This window comes from Alligator mississippiensis, chromosome 9 (assembly GCF_030867095.1).
Source record: "Alligator mississippiensis isolate rAllMis1 chromosome 9, rAllMis1, whole genome shotgun sequence".
Lineage (NCBI taxonomy): Eukaryota > Metazoa > Chordata > Crocodylia > Alligatoridae > Alligator > Alligator mississippiensis.
Window position 1 is genome coordinate 6,911,699 of NC_081832.1, and position 21,800 is coordinate 6,933,498.

The window sequence follows — 21,800 nt, forward strand, 5'->3', positions numbered from 1 at the left end:
AATCATACGCCACTGAAATCAATAGGAACATGTGTAATTATTACAACTGCATATAACTCTGAAAATTGTCCATTCACATGGCTAATTAGTCAAATTCAGGTGTGTAACACCTCCATTAAGCTGCAGGCACCTAACATTTTTTGAAAATCTTGCCTTTAATTGCATGAATCTTTCTGAATTTCTAATTCTGTGGTTGAGAGGGTAAGAAAGGAACTGAAGTGACAAATATTCTATCACAACTGAAATAAATTAAAAGAGAAAGGAACAGGTAGAGGCAAAGCAGGAAAAGAACCAAAACCAAGATGACAAAAGGCAGGGAATAAGATGTTACAAAGGTCCCTAATTTACAGCAGGGCACAGGAGAGAGATACAAGGAGGAAGGGAGAAGGGGTGGTTCTGACAACAAACAAAGAACAAAGCCAAGGGAAAGGGAAGAAAGCCACAGTCTTGCACTTCACATACACACCAAAAAAAGGGAAGGTAAGAAACCAAAATGCTGTAAAAAAAATCAAAATTAATAGTAGTGGCAACTGAAACAGGATGACAAACAAAACCAGCGTGGAGTCACTTAGCAATAACTATACACACACAAACAAACAAACACGAGGACAAAATCAAACCAATGCTAACTGCTAAGGATTAAAAATAAAATGCCACACACAATTAAGTATACAGGTTTTCAATTTTTCATTTATTTTAACACCAAGAGCTGAGGACTGTAGGCCCCAGTACTGCAATCCGCTATGAGGAAACTGTTCAGATGTGTCATCTGCCTCATTATGAAAGCAAGCAGTTTTACAACAACGGGCACCAATGGCTTTGATGTCTCAGCTAGGAACAATACGTTGGTGCTAAGAAACAAGGTTGGCAACCCAAGACATTTTTTATTTATTTATTTATTTTAACAGATAATGGAAACATAGCCCATCTGCTAGGGCCTGGTTGGGAATAACAAGTACCAAGTTCAAATATGAACTTCCATTTCTACCCAGGAGAACTTTTACCATCTTTCCTCCAATGCTTGATGAAGGGTGTTTATGCCCAAAAGCTTGCAATTAAAGAATTTTTTTGGCAAAAATCTTGTTGGTCTAATAAAAGATATCATCTCTACTATGAGTCCTGATTGCCAGGTTCAAATTTAGGGGTTTAACAAAGTCTTAGTTCACTGCAGCAGTGGTTTAACATCATTTTATCCCCAACCCAGGGGTCTCCTACTCACCCCATATCCTGATGCCTGACTGTATGCCACATGAGGCTGCTCCCACCCCAGCCCATCCCTGAACCTGACCCCCCACTGGCCCTGCTCCCCATATCCCAGCATGGACCTCTGGAGGGGACTATGGAAGCTCCCATGGACCACAAAGCCCTAACAGAGAGCTCCATGCAGGGTGCCAAGCTGTGCTCCCACTCAGCCAAATGTGGCACTACTCTGCTCTGTCAGTTCTTCAACACTTTCATCCCAATCCTCAATCAAGCTCACAGATTCTTAGTTTTTTAGTGACAGCTCAATTTTTTTTGTGGGCATTATGGATTAGTGTTTTTAGCTTTTTTTTTTTAAATGGACAATTGGCAAACCTACCTGGAATCAAAACAGCCAGGAATTGCAAAGAAATGCTCCTTGGGAATCCTCATATAAGGTCATAGAGTTCCACTCTGGCTGTAGCTGCATTTGTAAGACATTTCCATCAAGGAGTAGGAACCTGGCTAACAGATTCAGATAATGATGGATCCATTGCCTATCTCTGGGGTCCCCATTCCCAAATCCAATATGCACCAGTCTGCAGAGAATCTCCACAAGGTGTTAATGTAATGCAGACCCACAATACATGGCTTCTAAACTCTACCATCCATGTCACCCACGTGTCATTAGGAACCCCCACAGCTACTGGAGAAGAGGAGGTGAAATAAATAAATCCTAAAAGGCAAGCCCTGCTTGAAGAGAACAGTCTTCAGTTCAATTGTGCTGATTCTCACACACACACACACACACACACACACACAGGTCTGAACAGACTAATTCTCCAAAGTCCAGAAGCTCAACATTTCCACTGGAACAAAATGTCCCTTATTTTACACCAAGTCTCAGAATATTTGCATGTCTGCATAAACACTTCATTTTCTGGCACGACCTGGCTAAAAAATGTCTAATCGGTAGTGACTTCCCAGATGGTCATTCTAATATCTGGAGAAGGGCTACCAAGCTAGCAATCAGGTTCAATTAACTGAAGTCAGTGCAACAGCTGTCCTTCTCTTTCCTGCATGCTCATACAGAGCTTTCTGTTGTCTTCATACTCTCCAGAGGACTTAAAGGAAAGTCATGCCACCATCCAAGCCACTGGCCAAATCTTCTTCAAAAAATAACAGCAGAAGGTATAGCATAGGCTCACAATGTCCCTTGGTCTTCAGAACTGTTTCATACCCTTAGGCAAAGGTTCAAGAGAAATCATTTATGTCAAGAAAAGCAAACGCAGTCTCAGTTCCCCTGAAACGGATCTATCGCAGGATGTAGCTAAGAAAGGGCAGCTGTGGAACAGTGCATTGTTCACAAGGTCGGGAGTCGGATGTCCAAGGTTAGATTCATTTCTCTGCTACTAACTTAGAGTGACCATGAGCAAATGATTTAAACTGCCTTCTGGTGTTTCCCAATCTGGGGACGATGAGATTTTCTCACCTCTCTGAAGTACCTTGCTAGTTTGGGATGTAAAACAATAAGGGCAAAAAGTGTGAAGATGACTATTATTAAATGACAGAATATTGGAAAGCTGTCTCAGACAACAAAGCCCCTTTCTAACAGATATCTGAGGGGCCACGGCCTGTTCTTCAGTGACAGGAGCCTTGCAGAAATGCATGGTCAGCATGGGTGCTTACGGTTTTTTGGGATGTATTCGCGGCAAGGGGAAAGAAAAGAGAAGCCAAACTGTCCCCTGGTACAAAAAAGAAGCTTTGGCCCAAAGATTGCATCATAGTGATAAGCCTTTGAAACCAAGACAGTTGGTATCACTTTCTGCTAAAAATACCAGGAACAAGAGTTTGCTCTTTTAATACTTACCCTTCTAAACTTACTCTGACTTCAGCCATGGCAAACCTGCAGGTCTGTGATGGTCATAAACTTTCAATTAAACTTAAAAAAAGAAACAGTTAATAATAGAAAAATGTATGTTCCGTTTCTAACAAAACGCTTGTGTGCGACACGCGCTGGCTACACAAGAAGAGTTCTCTTTTAGCAAAGCCCCATCTCCACAAAGTTGCCAGTCATTGAAATTCAACCATTGCCATCCATGGTACATATGATTTCCAACCTACAATTTTATTTTGTCACATTCCACTTCTCTCCTCCTTAGCTTCATATTTTAGACACGTGTACCTCTCTCCCTCCACCACAAAGTAGCCACTTGCAGAAAACAATTCAAGGTGATAAATGCCACGAGCAAGAAATCTTGATCACATAGTGTTCCTTTTTCATTCTTCACCTCTACAAAATGACAAACCAGAGAAGTCAGTATTTTTAATACAAAAATGCATATATATCCCAGCACTTCCTTCATTGTAATGCTTTGTCTTCAAACTGAAAATAGAATGGCAATGCAAACGGTTTCTGACGGTTCACCGTTGAAACTATACTAGTTAAAGATTGAAAAGTTAAAGAAAAATGGGAAAAGAAGAGGGGGTTGTTTGGGAAGAACTTGCCGCTGCCTATAAGTTGGAGAGTTCAATTCATGAAATCCTCTTAGACAATCAGGTTATAACCACCATGCCATCTGAACAAGTTCTCACAGCCGATTATCCCTTTGGGCAGGAGGCTGAAAGAGGAGCAAGCTGCTCACATGTCATATACAACACTGGAACGTGCCAAATTCAGTGTTATGAACTCTAGTGCTTTCAGCACAAGGCTCATAGTATTTGATGCCTTGTCTTATCTTCTGGAGCCAAAAGATTATGTGGAAAATAAAGTTTCAGTTCCTATGGTTGTGGAGAATAACTCAGGAAAAAAAAAACAAACGCAACTTAAATGCACCCAAATGGGACAAAACTAGAAGGCATATAACTCTCAAATGTGTTGATTTTCAAAATCTCAGTTTTTAAACTCATCTTAAAATTTGGGGGTGGCAATACTGAAAATTATTACAAACGTTAAATAATATTAAAAACGTTAGCCACTGGCAAATTATTTCTCAGCCAGCTCGGAAGCATTGCCAGGTGGTTTTGCTTACCATTTCTTAGGCCTGCAGGTATCTTTAGAAACGTCATGGTTTAAACACTTACCTTTTGTTATTCATAATATTTGACAGGTGAACCGAAGCAGGGGGTAAGTAGTGCACCGAGTTATCACCTTTTAAAAAAAACAATCATTTGTTCTAAAATTTGTGAGGCTGCCTGGATTCACAAGCGTTTTCACAACTACCAAGCAAGTCTACAAATATCTGAGAATGATTAAAATGACGATGTGTTGACTAGAAAGCCTCCATGGGGTTCAGTGAGCCCGGATAGGCACAAAAATATTTATGATTTGCTGTTTTTCTATTGCTTGATTAGCTCTATATTTTATGATGTCTAGCTTGCATTTCAGTATCTGGGCTGGGACTAAAAGCTGGCATGGGGCTGGTATTATAGAGTCCTATGTTATGAAAGACTGGATGTTGATCATGACATGGGACTGAACGGGGCACCTCCAGAGTTGAAGCACAGGCCTCTGGAGCTTGAGATAAGGAGTAAACTATAAACAAGGAAACTGCAACAAATCCAGATCCTCTATAGACTGGGCACAGGAAGGTGACACATAATGACTAACAACTATATTTGCATAGCACCAGGCAGACTGTCAATGCTCACTAAATATTTATTTCCACAGAAATGCCTCAAAATTGGAGCCTAATTCAAGCCAAACATATCTGGATCTGAATATGAGCATAACCTAATCAAGTGTTTTTATTTTTAAATTATAGATTGCATTCAGGATTTTAGAATGCATCAAAAATTCCCTTTGTTAGCTTGGATTAATATTTTAAAGCAGGGACTATGACAAGGAGACAAAAGAAGTATTGTAGCAGATTAAACTAAAAACACCCCTGCTACATTAAAATAGCTTTTAGAAATAAAGGGACATCTGTTCACGGGATGAAAAGGAGTCAGACAAAAATGGAACAACTACATGATGTGCCTATAGTCTTCTACGTAGGATCCTAATGTCACACGTCTCTCTTTGTACAATATTTATATTTGTTTTTCAGTAAGATTAACCAAGTCATCAGTCATTTACATTTACGAGTTGGTTACAAAAAACGTTCTCAAAATAAAAAAAAAATAAATGTTCTCTCCGATTTTTGCCTCCAAGCATGATACACAGAGAAAAACACCACCTGTGCCCTGCAAAAGAACACAATGTTCTTTCAGAAAAGATACTAATGAGAGGTCAGGCTACATTCTTAGTGAAAACTACCTAACAGTGGGCATATTTTCTAACTCATCTGTCGTGGGAGAAGAGGCGTGGGGATTTTCTGCAAGCTCACTCGGATGAGCAGAACAGGAACCTACCTCAACCTGAAAGGGAGCACAGGCTAAGCACAGCTTGTCACGCAAAGGCTACAACTTTATTAAAAAAAGGATGCAAACAAAGGTCACAGGAAACAAACACGGTCATAGTTGGACCACGAGCCACCTTTGGTTACAACGAGTTAGGTAGCCTTTTTGATTTTATAGTGCAACAGAGATGCAGTCTAAGTGTGTGCTTGCACCAAACCATGCTCCATCCCCAGAGAGGGGGTCAGAACCAAAGCTGGTTTGGTTCTGCGAATGAATCTTTGAGTCTCAATTGGTCCCACAACGCTGGCGTATATGCCCTTCCTGTGAAGTACGCCAGCCCAACCAATGGCATGAACTTACCCCACAGCGGAAGCTACATCTGCCTCCAAATTTTAATGTACCATAATTGAGACCTGAATGCAATAGTGGCTGGACTGAATCAGAAAGAACCACAAGAGTTTAATCAGCGTGCCTGAAGCAGATATGCCTCCGTGCAGCAGAGGTACCACGACTTGCTCTAAACCCTGCCCCTGCAATACACGGCTGAGTTACAGGAATATCCTTAGATCAAGAGGCTGAATCACCCATTGCTTCTTCCCTAGTTCAGCCTTATTGCTGTATGGCCCCCGCAATGCAAAATCTAGCTGTGGAAGGAGGGCTCTTGCAGCTTCTGCTAAACTGGGGTAGAGGCAATGACTACTGCATCCTTATAAGTGGGCAGCACTGACCAGGGGTGCCCAAAGACCTTGATTATGTGCTGACTTATCAAGTTTGTAGAACGGACTTATGCACTGGGACTCCTCCGATAGCTCAGCTGCACACACAATTTCCAGTCAGAGAGGCAAATTCCTCCTGCCGTCTTTCCAGAATCCATGGGACTTGCCTGTTCCTCACTGTTCGTGCATGTTGCTTTGCCTTGTGCTACAGCCCTGCTATATGGGCCAAGAGACAATGGGGATAGGGAGGTGATAGATCCCAAAAGGGAACCCAATTCCTGTGCCCAAATGAAGATGTTTAATTCATCCTTAGGACAGCTAGAGGGGGTCACATGTAACCAGTGGCAAGCAAGTGCTACAGGTGCCAACTCTGTGCCAGGCCAGTTCAGATACAAGTGCCAACTCTGCGCCAGTCCATTTCAGATCCAGTCCCCAGCTACAACCAAACCTGCTTTTCTGGTAAGCTGGGGACTAAATAGAGGACCTCCAGGGTTAAAAGTATAAACCTTGGCTTTGGAGCAGAGAGGGACTATAAAAACTGTTATCTTCAGTGGAGTGGCACAGACACTTATCACAAACACTCACAGGTGGTTTTTGTGCGAGTACACACTTGTGTACTCTAACCAAGTGTAACATCCAGTGCTCTTGTGGGGTAGAGCAGCAGCTGGCAACCTTTTTAGGCCGTGGGATGGAGTAACTCTGTTGGTTCAGAGGCAGGCAAATGGACAGGTGCTAAGACCCAGTTATTGCACACCCCTCCAGCCCCGCAACATGGGGAAATTACAGCTGTTGAAACCTCCTGCCACTGAAACCCTAGGTCTGTGGACCAGATCAAATGGCTCTTCAGGCCATAGGTTGCCCAGTCCTGCAGTCAAACACTTCTACCCTGCCTTCTAGACAGGACCATCCACAATAAAGTGCTTAAGGAAAGAAAAATGCTTAAGGAAAGTATTGAAACTACAAGAATAGTTTGAATTCCAAATACTGCTAGGGCCTTAATTTTATGTCTTTATCAGTATAATAAGGAGAGCTTGTGTGTCCAATGCTTCAGTCCCTTATCTACTCTTATTGATCTGTACTTCACTGAAGTAGTATGATTATATTGGGCCATATCCTCTAATTCACAGTAAATGGAATTCTATTTGGTGCATCTCCTAACCAGCGTTTCATCAGTTTATCCTTCAGAAACATACCTTTTTGTTTGCTTGTAAAATTACTACTTAGAATATTGATCCACCCAGGCAGTGTTTTACTCTTAACTTTCTCATTAGAAAGGGATTAAACTATGCCAAAGGAAAAAAATAAAAAGCACACAAGCGTATAAGTAGCATGCTACAAATTAAACACCACCAAAGTGAGTCATAGGTAAAACAGATCAATGGTAAAATTCAAATAAATGCACTTGCAGCTACCAAGTGATCCAGAGATGCCGATTCGCACTGCAGGGCAAGTGATATGTTATAAGGAAAATAAAACAAAAATGAATTTATCATAAGGTTCTTCACTTGAGGCAAATTGTGAATACTTGATAAGAAAAATGTATCAGGTTGAAAAATAAGATTAAAATAAAGCAATTCTGCCTCCCCTTTTGTCCTGTTCACGATGAATCAATGTGCTAGAAATTATTAGCTCTATATCAAACAAGAAAAGTTTCAAGTCTCTAGAGTATTCTTGGAAGCAGCAAGGCAGGGTGGGGGGAAGGAAGGAGGGGGAGCAGGGAGAGGAAAGGTAGAAATCAACTGTTTTCTGCCTTGTACTTTGCTGGTTCTGTCTGTACACAACTCATTTCAGACAATGCATGGATGAAGGTGAGACCTAGAATTGCCTCCATAAATAGGAATTGCTCCTGCATGTTAAGAAATTGTGATGATGTCATTACTTGGAGTGTTTTCAGTCAAGGCACTGAAACTTTATAGCAGTATTTCTCAACCATGGTTCCTCAAGACTGTTTTAAAGGTGCTGTGGAGTGCCACCCTATATTAGCACTGTTAGGTGTGCAAATACCTACTCATGATTCACAAGATAAACACCCAGCTTCACATGATTCACACCAGAGATTTCAAATAGGAATCTATCACGTCAACACCATTTCTGACCTATGGTCTTAATGAGTTCTTTGCAATGGAAGAAGTTCTCTAATATTTTTCTGTAGTCAAGAAATGAGTGAAAGCTAAGAGCTGGCATTTTCCAAGGGAGGCCCTTGAGTAACAAGGCTAAGAACCCCTGCTCTGTAGGCCATCACCCTGGTTTGATGGTTTCCAGTAAGAAACTTCTAACACATCACATAATTGTATCATCACTTGAGTTCAATAAAACTTCCTTGATAAAATTTTAAATCGGGGAACTGAGATCAAAGCTTAACTTGACACTGCAAAAACTGTATGAAACTGATGTGAATGTATTATAGACCATTAGTACAGAAACCAGTTGTAACCAGAATAGGGATAGACATTACACATAAACCAGTTTATGCGATCAGAAACCAGTTTAAACCTGTAACAGAACATAAGTTCAGTGCACATAAACCAGTTTCAAAATGGCTGAAACTGGTTTAAGATAAACCTGGTTTAATGTAGTATCAGACTTAACTGATTTGGGTCAAACCAGTTTATGCAATGTCTGTCCCAGACCCCTTGCTGGTTTAAGTTAAACCAGACTCCCCCAGCATCCCAGCATGCTCTCTTGACTGGGCTGGCCCCTCTGCTCCCTGGCCAGAGCTCCAGCGGAGAATGCAGCTACAACTGGGTCTGCCTGGCTTCCCCCTGCCCCACCCCACCTTGCTACTCAAGGAGGGATCTCCTCACTCTCCCTCCCTCCCTCCCTCCTATCACCCACAGCACAGACCCCAGCCCCATGGACCCTAAGCAGGTGGTATGCTACCTAATGCTGAGGGGTGCGTGTGCGTGTCCAGTTTCACTAGGACAGAACAGCCCGCTTAGGGCTTTTTGGAGCTAATCAACAGGTCAGCTGGTAATGTCCATTCCTGGTAATGGAGATTCCTTCCTTGGAAAAAGCTGTTTAAGAGCTTGAACTAATGGGAAAAGGCTACTGTTTTCCTGATGGGGTGATAAACACTGTTATAGGCCTTCAGCTGGCTTCCTTGCCTGTCAGTTTGCTACAGACAGTATAAAGAAATGGGGGGGGGGTGCGTGATTGAAAAGCTACGTATCATCAACAGATGCATACACTGCATCACTCCCCACTTGCCTTAGAGTGCTAGCCAGGGGCTGGGGGCTGGCAACCTTCCCACCCCTTGAGCAGTCAGCAGGGAAAAGCCTGGGATGGTACAGGCAGACCTCCCTAATCAGAGGTCCTGGTCCTGCCCTTTAGTGCAAGAAGCAGTTGTAACCACTTATACAAACACAACTTAAGATAGAAGCTATCTTTAAATGTGATGCCATTCTGTTCTAGTTAATTAAAAATGAAAATATAAAATACCAGCTTAAACTCAGACTTAAGACCAGAAGGAACCATTTTGATCATCTGAACTCCAGCATAATTATCAAGTCATTTGTACATCAAGCTCCAGATTTTGGTTAAGCGAGCCCATGTCTGGAAGGTCTTGATTTAAATAGTGAAGCTGTTGGAGAATAGGCCACATCCCTAGAGAAGTTGTTCCAAAGGTAAATTAGAAACATAGGATTGGAAAGGCCTTCTTGGGTCATCATCAAATACAACCCCTTGACCTACCAGTCACTGTATCACATAACTCTTTTCCTAGCTATATTCTCAAGATTTAAAGCATTTTAAATACAATCTGAATATCTACTTTCATCTTCTGGTTGTTACACTATGCTATGACTCTGTCTAGTAAATAACACAGCCCTTTGCCATCAGAAGTTATTTTCCTATTAATTGCTTTTGTCCATTTTAAATGGACCACTCACAAATATTTTAGCATAATATAGCTACTTGGTTCAATGTAAATAACAATTTGGCATTGGCATAAAAGTAAAGGGTAATCCTGAGCTTAGTTTGATCCAAAACCTTGGATATAAGGAACCTTTACATTTGGATAGGGGAAAAAAATCTGGATTTGAAGACCCAATTTAAGACTGCAGAATGAGCCCATCATAAAAATAATGTTTATTATTATCTTATTCTTTTATATCTTTTACAACATGATGCCTAAATTACTGTTGTTCAGCAAAATGCACTCTTGAAAGTAATAGCATCCAAAAATAAATGAATGGATGTGGTTAATGCATATGCTGTAGCATTTGCTGTATAGAATCAGTTTGTATAAAGCTGAAGGGAAGCCATATGAAAGACACTACAGAGTATTTGTGCCCTGGTAATTTTCTGCATGGCTGAATTTGTCCCAGAATGCTGTCCCCTGATTAACTCTCATTTTCAATTGTAAGTTTATCTGCGGTGTGACATAAACCAAATACTCATGTGAATCAACAGTTTTGAAATGAGTCTTGTGTTTGTCCACATTACAGTCCTTATGCTCACATGTATTTTTAAAGCTAAAAATAATTTACTAAATACATTAAAGAAACAATCTCATTGAAGTTCAAATTTCCTCTGGGCATCGAGCTGCAAACACACTAGCTCTGCATTATAAATATTATACTCAATCAATATTTGTTCTTTGAAAAATCTTGGACAAAGTTTTCTTCAGAATGATCAGAGGAAATCACACTGTGGGTTGCAGCTTGAAAGCTTTTACAAGTGTGTTCATGCTAAGTTGTGTGTGGCTTGAATATCATCATTCTTCTTTATGTCACTCACCAGGTTCCTTTCAAAATTAGGCCACTTTTAACAAAGATGATCAGTACATGAAAACTTGGGTACCTCTGAACCCGGAGAGGTCGTTGACGGTGGCTCAGAACGGCTGCGGTAACTCTGCCCCTCCTTTTCCATAAAGAACATGGAAACTTCCTGACTGATGCTGGAATGCCATTCGCCAGAGGCATTATTCCTGATAAATCAATCATGGCACCTCTGGCACAAAACCAAAACTGTCAAACTACAAGAACAAAGCCTGAAAACTTAAAATTAACCATAAAACCACAGGGATTTAATCCTGATTTGGAAAACCCATCCTCATAGTATCTGAGCAAGGTTTGGGTGTACTTGGATCCAAGGTTTGGTTCTAGTCCATATATATATGTCCATATATACACACACACACACTATACTATATATTAGTAATGCACTATAAAGTAGGGCTGTGCAAAACTTCAGTCCCTGATTCAATTCAGAGGAGTTTTGGCCCAATCTGGTGGCGAATCTAATTGAATCAGAGGACTCTTTAATCTCTCTGAATTGAACTGGAACCCTCCGAATAGATTCAGAGAGTTTCGGAAAGATTCAGCGATTCGGACATAGACACAGCTTTAAATGTTTTTTCTACATATCTCTAGGTATCAGGCAGCTTGTGAATGCTGTGATGCTGGGGCGCATGGAGCATCCCACAGAAGCATGGGGGGCTCCCCAGCATGCTTGGCAACAGACCCAGAAGTGGACCAGAAGCATTTCTGGTCCACTTCTGAGTCTGCTGGAGAGTGCTGTGCCATTCCCCCCCCCCAGCTGAGTGACTGGTTCCTCCTGGGTCTGGGGGCGCACCTGGGGTAGTCAGATTTGTTGCAGGGCTACCTGTGTTGCAGCCTTGTACTTTGCCACTGCACCACAGATACTAACAGCAGCCAAATGCCAACCTAACTGTGCATAAGCAAACCTTATTCTCATTGAGTTCAGCAGAAATTGCATAGGCTTCTTCAGAGGCTGAATTTAGGTCTGTGAGATTGCTAATACTGGATGATGATATTTCACGCCCACAGTACTACTTTTAATAATCATTGACCAAGTCTGAGAGTGTTTTCCAGGTCTTCGGAGGGGAATACGTATTGAAAATAATGAGAATTCCATGGGCACATTAGAAAGGCATAGGAAGAGAGATAACATTTAACATTTATATACCATCTTCCATCTGGGGAACTCAAAGGGTTTCGAAAAGATTAACTATGAATGAAAATGTCACGCAAACTTCAAGAGCCTTGCAGCAGAAGTTACTCAAATAGTTAAAATATTTGCTAAACCCAGAGATTTCAAAATATTACTCTGCTCAATTCAACAGCTCTGGAAAGTCCATCTTTTCCTGTACACGAGGAGAAGTGTTTTGCTTGTGGTCTACATGCATTTAAATATTGTTAGCATCCTCCATTGCTTTTGTCCATTTTAAGTGGACTGCTTACTGTTTAACTTTCTATTGCTATTCCGCACAGAGTGAGAAAAGCTTACACAGAAGGGGAAAAAGCAATTAGTTATTGCAGTAATTGTTTGTTTAAAGGTAGAACTTTGTGTGGCGAGGAAAAAAAATGTTAAAACTATTGCATTTGTGGGCGTGCTAATTGCATAATTGCAGTCACTCGCATTATGTGGAAGAAAAGGCTGTATCCAAAACTAGCATTCATCTCAACCATAAAAAACCTCTGCTCCATAAGGATGAGACTTATAACATACCCTTCAGCCCCTAAACACCTACCCATAAAGCAAAAGAGAAAATTAATATACCCGTTGGGGGTCAAAAACAACTCCTGCCTCCCCAGCCCCCCAAGAGTTTTGGTCCTGGAAGAGAAGTGCCGGACTCAGGTCAGCCAGCCACGGACTCTACTAAGGCTACCCATTTTAAGTGGAAGATGTGCAGATACTACAGTGATAGATGTATAGTATATATGGTGTATGGTATATATCCCTCTGGTATTCGGCTATTATAGAAACACAAGGGGCTACCTTTCTGTAATTACAACACTTTATTAGTGTCATTTAGCCTAAGAACTCACTCAACCCAGCCTCCAACTGGAATCACCTCTACTGCCGAGCAAAGGCCCAACACATTATAAAACAATGAAGAATAACTTCCCTATAGAGGGAAACTTCAGCAGAAAGTAATTTACCCATGTTGGGAGTTTGCCAGGAGCCTGGGGTTAACAACCACTTCTCTCTCAAAAAACTTCCATGGGAACATTAATGACTACAGGTGATCAGAGCTTTGGTTTTACACTTCATTTCTTAACGCTGGCACTTCCAGCCACCTCGTGCCCCTGTAATAAAGTTGTGATACACAGAAACACTGGCAAGAGACTGAACTTTATCCCTTGCTCTTAGTCATATAACGTAGGTCACAGCTACAGAAGCTTTTGCCCTTGTTATACATAGAGCCATCAACTTCGGTGGCTATTTTTGCACCCAATGCCACATGGTGACATTGGTGCAGAAATGACTGAGAAGACAACGCTTCGAAGCCTCTAAGCTGTCCTTAGATATCTTAGATCCAAATGATAACCAGGAGGAAACAGAATTGTCACAGGTATTCATGTCTGAAAAGATCACAGCTAGTATAAAAAAGGGACTGAGATATTCTCGCTATTTCTGAATGTGTGGATTGCCTGGTATATTTAAAATGCTGCTTCAGTTACCTATAAACCAGGCGTCCCAATAAGCCTGAGCCAGCTTGTTCCAATAAGTCATATGAATAAAACAAACGTAGACTTTGATGTAGCTCTGGATTAGCAACACAATAAGTAAACTGAGAAATGAAAATATGAATGTGCTTCCCATGCTCTTCAGCATATCATAGGTCTCAATTACATACCAGCCGTGTAGTAATAGCCAACAAATAATCAATACTTTCCTAAATCATCTCGCTTTAGGTATTTCACCAGAGGGACCCTAAACACTGTCCATTTATCTAAGTACTATTTATTGGTTAAATAATCAATGCATTGGAATTACAAACTGCAATTCTTTTTTCCAAACATTGGTTTTATAAATATTTATACATCTGCCTTCTCCTTCGCTCCTCTGTTTGCCTTTGTAATCAAGATCTCTATTACTCTTACACACCAGCTCCTCTGCAGCTGAAGCACAGACAGCTTTTGTTTACTGTGAGTGCCTCTGTGCCTGTTAAAGCATGGCCTGGAGGGAATATGGATGGTTTTGTTTTTAAAACCTTCTAAACTGGAGAAAAGACCTATTATTCTTATTATCCTACACAAAACCTCAAGGCAAGGTTACTAGTTATTTTACCGTCATCTCATATTGATACCTTCGGAAAAGTAATTGGGGTACGAGGGATGAACACACTAAGTAACTTCACCCCATATTCTTTTTCTGCAGTACCCAAACCTCATTTTCCCCATTACTCACCCATGTTGAACGTTGTACCCTCTTGTTCTGTCTACATATCTTCTTCTATGGAGAAAGCTGTGCATTTCCTTGCAATGCCTCTCATTCTTGTGCTACAACCATTTGCTTCTCCTTAGTCCAGCACCCTCCCCATTCCTAACGCAATTATCCCTGAAAAAAACAGATTTAGCTAAGCTTTCGCATGCAGCACCAAAGCAGGTCAACTGAAGACATCTGACCACGTGTACCCATCACGCTGTACGCAGCCAAAGTACCAACTTTACGCTCACCAAAAAGGAGGCTGCATTAAATTCTGCTTACAAACATACCCTAGATGTGATTCCCGTGTCTTAGGTGAGACAGCCTCTAAGAATTCTGTACAAATTATATATATTTCATAGGGCAAATACTAGTTTTCTGTTAGTCTCAATAAGCCAATCCAGGGGGTCCTGTGGCAGTTCTTTGAAATGACTAGTATTATCATTATTGACAAAGCTCTTTGCAGATCTTCTAAGAAAATCTGCCATGTTGCATAAATACACACCAGGAACAGCAGGAGAGAGGCACCTTTAGCACCTAATGCCCACAGAGCTGCGTAGAGGTAAGCGTCTGCTGGTTTCCCCTGGCTGTCTTTCCCCTCCTAAGGTGGGTGGCTGATACTCACTCTGCTACCACTTGCCCTTCCTCCTGCTTCCTTTCCTTTTTCTTCATTTGCACCAGCCTCCTCCTGCCTCCTCCTCTGCACTGCATTTGGAGAAGAGAATTCAAAATGGCTTCCAGGGTATTTATACACTAGTCCTTCCTCCTTCAGGTGCAGTGTTAATTAGGAGGAGAATCAAGGGTCTATATACAAAGTTTTACCCCTAGAGCCAAAGCATCGGGAAGGGTGCTTACAAGGAGGACCTGGTTGATGGTACTTCTCAAACCAGTTACAGCAGTTGGATATATAGTCAGTACATGGAGTAATTGTACTGCTGCCTGGTATTCAGTATCTATAGAAGCATAGAAAGGTAGGGCTGGGAGGGACCTCAGGAGGTCACATGTAGTCCAACCCCTGCTCAAAGCAGGACCAGCCCCAACTAGAGCATCCCAAGCCAAAGGTTTGTCCAGCCAGGTTTTGAAAAGCTTCAAGGATGGAGCTTCCACCTGTCCCAGTGCTGCACTACCCTCCTAGTGAGAAAATTCTTCCTAATATCTAATTTAAACTTTATTTGCTGCAATTTGAGCCCATTGCTCCTTGTTCTATCATCTGCCACCACTGAGAACAGTCCAGCTCCATCCTCTATACTTTGCAATAAAACACTGTGTGGGGGTGGTTCAGAAAGTCTGGCTGCAGTTTTGTTTCCCAGCTTCTACTTGCCTAACACATGAAATACCAACAAGTACAATTCATAATAATTTTATGCTTGAAACTGAAGTTTCTTTGCTCCTTCCTCTGTAACAGCTGTCCCCGGTGAGGATTGGAGAAGGAATACCAAGTTTAAATGCAGTTCTGGTTTTTCCCAGGTCACCCTTGTTCAGCATGGAATTAATCAGACACATTTACTGCGGGACAAAACCATGCGACTAAGCCAGCACCACAAGGCTGTGCTACCTTACAGGAGCTCTCTCTCGTGGAGTTGCAGGGAAATCTGAGGGTGTGTGAAGGGACCAAACACCGAATAGGTTATGGTTTTGCACTAGGCCTGTGCGAAGTAGCTAGTATTCGCTTCGGATTCGGATGCGGCCAATTCAGGGGACAGTGATTTGATTCGGTGATTGGAATCACTGTCCTGAATCAGCCAGGCCAGGTCCATCCCCACCCCACTCTCCCAGCTCCCCCATGGCTGCCAAGCCCACCCCAGCTCCCGGCACTTGGAAAAAAAGACCCCCTGACTCAGCGGGTGCTGCCGGGTAGAGAAGCCATCCCTTCTGCCTCCCACTGCCCCATGCTGCATGGGGGGCTTGGCATGAGCCCTCCGACCCCCTCCTGCTTCCCCAGTCACCCCCCATGGCTGACCCACCTGCCCCAGCTCCGGCCCTTTAAGAACAACCCCCCCCAAAAAACGCCAGTCTCACCATTCCTACCTGGTGGGGAGCCATCCCTGCTGTCCCCCGCTGCCCCGTGAGGGGTTCTGCATGAGCCCCAAGCCCTGAGGCCGCTGCAGGAGCCAGTGAGTCCCAGGGTTTTTCTTGTTTTTTTTTCTTAAAGGGCCGGTGCGTGGGGCAGCTGTGAGGGGGCTGGGGGAGCGAAGGGGTATTGGGAAGCTCATGTAGAGCCCCCCCACACAATGTGGGGCAGTGGGGGGCAGCGGGGATTTCCCCCCCACTGCCTGGGAGCACCCAGTGAGTGGGGGATATTTTTTAAAGCACCGGGAGCTGGGGGGGGAGGGGTCGGTCATGGGGGGGGGCTGGGGGAGCATGCAGGGGATGAGGCCTGGCAGGGGTCCCCTCCTCCACCCACTACTTATCAGCTTGGAGTGGCTGCAGCTCCAGGCCGGGGACTGTCCGAATCATCGAAGCTCTCCAAATCTTTTCCGAAGGTTTGGAGAGCTTTGAATCGATTCAGACCTTTTAACTGATCCCCTGATTTAATTCAGATTCAGAGATTCGGCCACCGAATTGGGCCGAATCTCCTCCGAATCGAATCACCACCCGAAGCTTCACACAGCCCTATTCTGCACCATTTACTTATAGAGTTAAGCTGCAATCTTTGCTAGTCTGCTACCCAGTGTGGATGTCCCTGGCTCTTTCCTCCCTATAACTCATGTCCTTTAGGGTTAGACTGCACCCAGAAGAAGTTCACCTTCTCCCAGGTTCAAAGTCCTGTGCTAAGTGTTAGGTGGACAAAGCTACACAAAAGACTCCCTTTCTCTTTCCCAGACATAAGATCCACGGAATCATAGGAAACAGTCACAATGTTCACTTTAATGGAATATAAATTGTGCCAGGGATAGAATAACTATTCAAAAGCCAGGGTAGCAAAAGAAACCACAGCTCACCTACAGTCCCTTTGTGGTTGTACTCAGTGTTTCCATGATGCATTGTTAGCTGTAAATGATAAATGCACTGAAACCAACATCCCCGAGGAGCCACTGACAGTGGCACCTGTGAACGCCATGGTAAAGAAAATGCTGTTTGCTTTAGTTTAATTTTTCTCCCCCAGCTGCTGCTATGCTTCATCATGAAAGGAGGATTATTTTTCTTCTTTGCATGGGCCACTGTGAGAAGTAAGCAATTTTGCTACAAACCAAATACCAAGAGAAAATGTAATTCACTTTCAGCCATTACACCTTTTTAATGTTTTCATTCCCACAATATTTTGTAGTATGTAATTCCTCCCAAGGAGGTGGCTAGTTCATTGGGTTACTGAGTCACCACAGTGGTATTGCTTCTCCTGTTTCGAACTCTGCCTCAATTGAAGCTGAGAGATAAGAGAAGTGGATGTCAATAGATGTAGCTCAGCTATTTCCACATAATAGAGAATCCTGGGCTCAATGAGTTTAGCGAACCGTGCACGTTCTCTTAGACCAATAAACTACTCACATTTTCTAGGGCAGTATAGATGAAACAGGGGCCCTGAATTGAAGTGGTGGGTTTTTAAAAACACCGCTTCAACTTAGAGCCCTTTAAACCCCCTAGTCTTGAACACACCCTGCTGATTTACCTACCTCTCTGGGGGGGAGGCAGGGGAGGGTGAGATGCCGGCAGGTGGAGGAGTCCCTGGACTGCGGTGGGGGCTGCTGCTCCCTTCTGTGGCAGCAGCGGCCCCCTCCCAGGTGGCACCCACCCGCAGATACCCAGCTCAGACAGTCCCGGGGGGCACTGCAGCTGCAGAGGGAAGCACCAGGGCCTTGCACGGCTCTGGCAGGTAAGCAGGCTCTTGGGGGATGGGAGAAAAAAAAAAGATCAGGCTTGCCACTTTTCTTGGGCAGGGCTGCTTTCTCGGGCTGCTGCCAGGCTGCCTGCAGGGCTTCCTGCAGAGCTGTGGAGCTGCATGGAGCCCAGTGCTTTGCTCCACGGCTATAGGAGCAGCAAACTAAAGCTCCTTGCAGGAGATTTAGTTTGCTGCACCCCAAGTCATTTAAGGCGCGTTATGCCACTGAATTTCCGATAGCAACTGGAATTCATGCGCAATACACCGCCAATGCGTGCAAACACCGACACCATTAAAGCAGTGCAAAGGCATTTAGCCCACTTTAAAGTGTTGTGCGCACATGCCCCTCATTTTGTCTACACATGGCCTAAAAGATTAATAGGTTGGAAAGTCAGATGGGCCCATTCTGATCCTATAGTCTGACCTCCTGATCTGACTCTGACCTTATTATATTTAACAAAGGTTGAAGGATCTCACTCAAGGATATAACTGAGAAGTAATTTTACCTATTCCCGTGGCAAGATTTGAACCTGCCACCATTTTGTACACGGACTAGGACACCTTTCAGTGCTCTATCAAGTCTCTGGATAAAAGAGAAGCAGCATGTCACTTTTCCAAGAGAGTAATGAGGCGCTCAAGGAGCTGGTTTTCAAAAGAGATCAGCTTTCATTCAGACACCTAATTAAGGGGGAGAGTTTCAGGAGTGTTCAGTCTCCAGCAGTCCCCATCACGCCTTTCTCTGATTTCCATTCCCCACTCCCCCTTTTGGAAGTTAAAACGTGCCCTTACAGTCGTGAGAGATGCTTGGATTACAACCGACTGCACAGCACTGGCTCTGTAAAGAAGGACGTTGTGCTCCCACATCCCCATCCTACAGTGTTGGCTGCATTGACTCTGAACTAGACCCTCCAAAACTCAGGGCAGGACTGGGCGGCTAAGCATTCGGTACTGTAAATAGGTCAGGGTTTTGACAGGGTCTCTGACTTGCAAGTTTACCAGGTCACAGCACAAGTCTTATAAAGTTTGTTTAGACGCTCAACCTCTAGAGTAAGGGAAATTTATCAGGACACTTAGTATTTAATATTTAACTTTCCTTCCCTCCCTCCTCCCAGTTTTGCATGTAGGTTGCAGCAGTGCTTCAAATAAATTATTAATGTGCATAATGTCAGAACCACCTGCTCAGTGGATAGGAGGAGGAAAATAAAAATATTGACATATTGAGCCTTAAACACATCATTATTCATTGCTGGCTGCTTTTATGTCTCAAGATCCATGGTGCAGGATACCCATAGTCTTCAGCCATTTTGTTAAATATCCTACTTTTCTCCTCCTTGCTTTCAGGGTTTTTCCGTTGATTTGAGAGAAAAGCAAGTTTCTAAAGATTTTTCTCCTGCCCTGAAGACAAATGTTTTTCTTTTTAAATTCAATTAAGTATTTCCAAGTTGCAACTTCTCTCTCTCATGTGCTTTGTTCCTTTCATTTTTTTTCTTCCTCATTCATTTCATGTTGAGGCTGACATTAGTTAAATCAGCCCCAATTTCTTCCTCACCCATCAATCAATAGGAATCAGAAGAAAAAAGAGAAAAATAAAATTGGAGAAACTCATTCTTGTCTTGTTTGAAGTGAACTTAAAAAAAAGAGCTGCTTGGAGTTAGCACCTAGCCGATGAAAACTGACTGCTGATTGTCAATAGCCCACCAGAAAAAAAGAAAAATAGCTTTCCTTCATATTAAGACTTTCTTTGCATATGTAAAATAGGAGTTACATAGCTGCAGCCTACATTTTATATTGAAATAGAGAGCAGACAGAGGTGATAACATAAGTTATATATTTCTCAAAGCTGATTTGATTCTTTTATTTGAACAAAAAAAAGTAAAATGAAGCTGATAAGGAGAAAGGCAGGCCAACAAATAAAATGTTAATTTGGGCCCTTACTGGTGCCTACAGCTGCATTAGTGGATCCTTAAGTTACTCCAAATTTACACCATCTGAATAAATTCAGAGTCTGATGCCTTGGTCTTTCATGCTAGAAAAAGCAGGAAGATGTTATCTATGCAGAACTTCCCATTAGATGTTTCTAATGCCTTAAATGTGTGTTTCCTCCTCATTTTTGACCATCACCACTCCTTTTTAGCACCTTGCCTATACTATTGGGCCTATATTCTGGTGATCTTTCTCCCTGTTGCTTCAGAAGGCTGTGGATACAGTAGTTTCATTAGATGGACAGCACAGGTAGGAGAGGGATTATATTCTTTACAGTGGTGATAGTTGTTGATAATTTCACAGATTTCCTAGACGTTAGGTCTGGAAGGGACCTTGCGAGATCATTGGGTCCAGCCCCCTGCCCAAGGGGCAGGAAGTCAGCTGGGGCCAGATCACCCCAGCAACAGAAGCATCCAAGTGTTTCTTAAAGTTATCCAGAGTAGGTGCTTGCACCGCTTCTGGGGGGAGTCTATTCCAGATTCTGGAGACTCGAATGGTGAAGAAGTTTTTCCTTATGTCCAATCTAAAACTGTCTTTCAGCAGTTTGTGACTGTTAGGCCTTGTCTTCCCATGGGGGTGCGTTGGTGAACAGACGTTCTCCCAGTTCCTGATGCACACTCCTTATATACTTATAGGCTGCCACCAAGTCACCCCTGAGCCTTCACTACTCCAGGCTGAAGAGTCCCATGTCCCTCAGCCTCTTGTCATAAGGCCTGTTCTCTTGACCTCTAATCATGCGCGTGGCCCTCCTCTGGACTCCCTCAAGCTTCTCCACATCCTTTCTAAAGTGTGGAGCTCAGAACTGGATGCAGTACTCCAGCTGCGGCCACACCAAGGCCGAGTAAAATGGGAGGATGACTTTTGGGGTCTTGCATGAGATGCATTGGTAGATGTAAGCCAGAGTTTTATTTGCTTTATCAGCTGCAGCATTGTCTTGGTGGCTCGTGTTCATCTTGTGGTTAATCATGAACCTTGAGTCTCTCTCGGTCATGGTGGTAGTGAGTGCAGCACTGGTGAGCCTATAAGTATGATGTGGGTTTTTTCCCCCGAGGTGGAGCACCTTGCATTTCTCTGTGTTGAATGTCATCAGGTTTTGATCCACCCACCTTGAGAGCCTGTCCTGGTCAGCCTGAATTGCCAGCCTATTCTCTAGCATAGCTTCACTTCTCCATAATGTGGGGTCATCTAAGAACTTAGCAAGTCCACTTCTGACACCCAAATCTAGATCATTTATGAATATATTAAAGAGTACTGGTCCACGTACTGGGCCCTGGGGGACTCCAGTGGTTACCATGCACCATGTTGACTTGGTTCTATCAACTACCGCTCTCTGGGTCTGATCACAGAGCCAGTTTGCCAGTCACTGGCCCATACGGTTGTTGAGGCTTCAGTTCCCCAATTTTACTATGAGGACATCATGGGAGAGCAAGTCAAAGGCTATTTTGAAATATAAGTATATGACATCAACCGCTTCTCCTTTGTCCAGGTGATGTGTGACCTGGTCATAGAAGGAAATGAGGTTGGTCAGGCAAGACCTACCCGCAACTAAGCCATGTGATAGCTCTCAGAACGTTGCCCTCCATTATCCT

General features: G+C 43.1%; 1 long non-coding RNA gene across 1 annotated transcript in view; it reads right to left on the reverse strand.

Annotated features, from left to right (window-relative positions):
- LOC132243370 (uncharacterized) overlaps positions 1-15,111 on the reverse strand; it is a 134,646-nt gene extending 119,535 nt beyond the window's left edge. Inside the window, exons 1-2 of the long non-coding RNA XR_009454907.1 lie at positions 15,037-15,111; positions 14,394-14,543 (exon numbers count right to left, since the gene is read on the reverse strand). This is a non-coding gene — a long non-coding RNA (uncharacterized LOC132243370). The remainder of the gene's footprint in view (positions 1-14,393; positions 14,544-15,036) is intronic.
- Between the last annotated feature and the right edge of the window lie 6,689 nt (positions 15,112-21,800).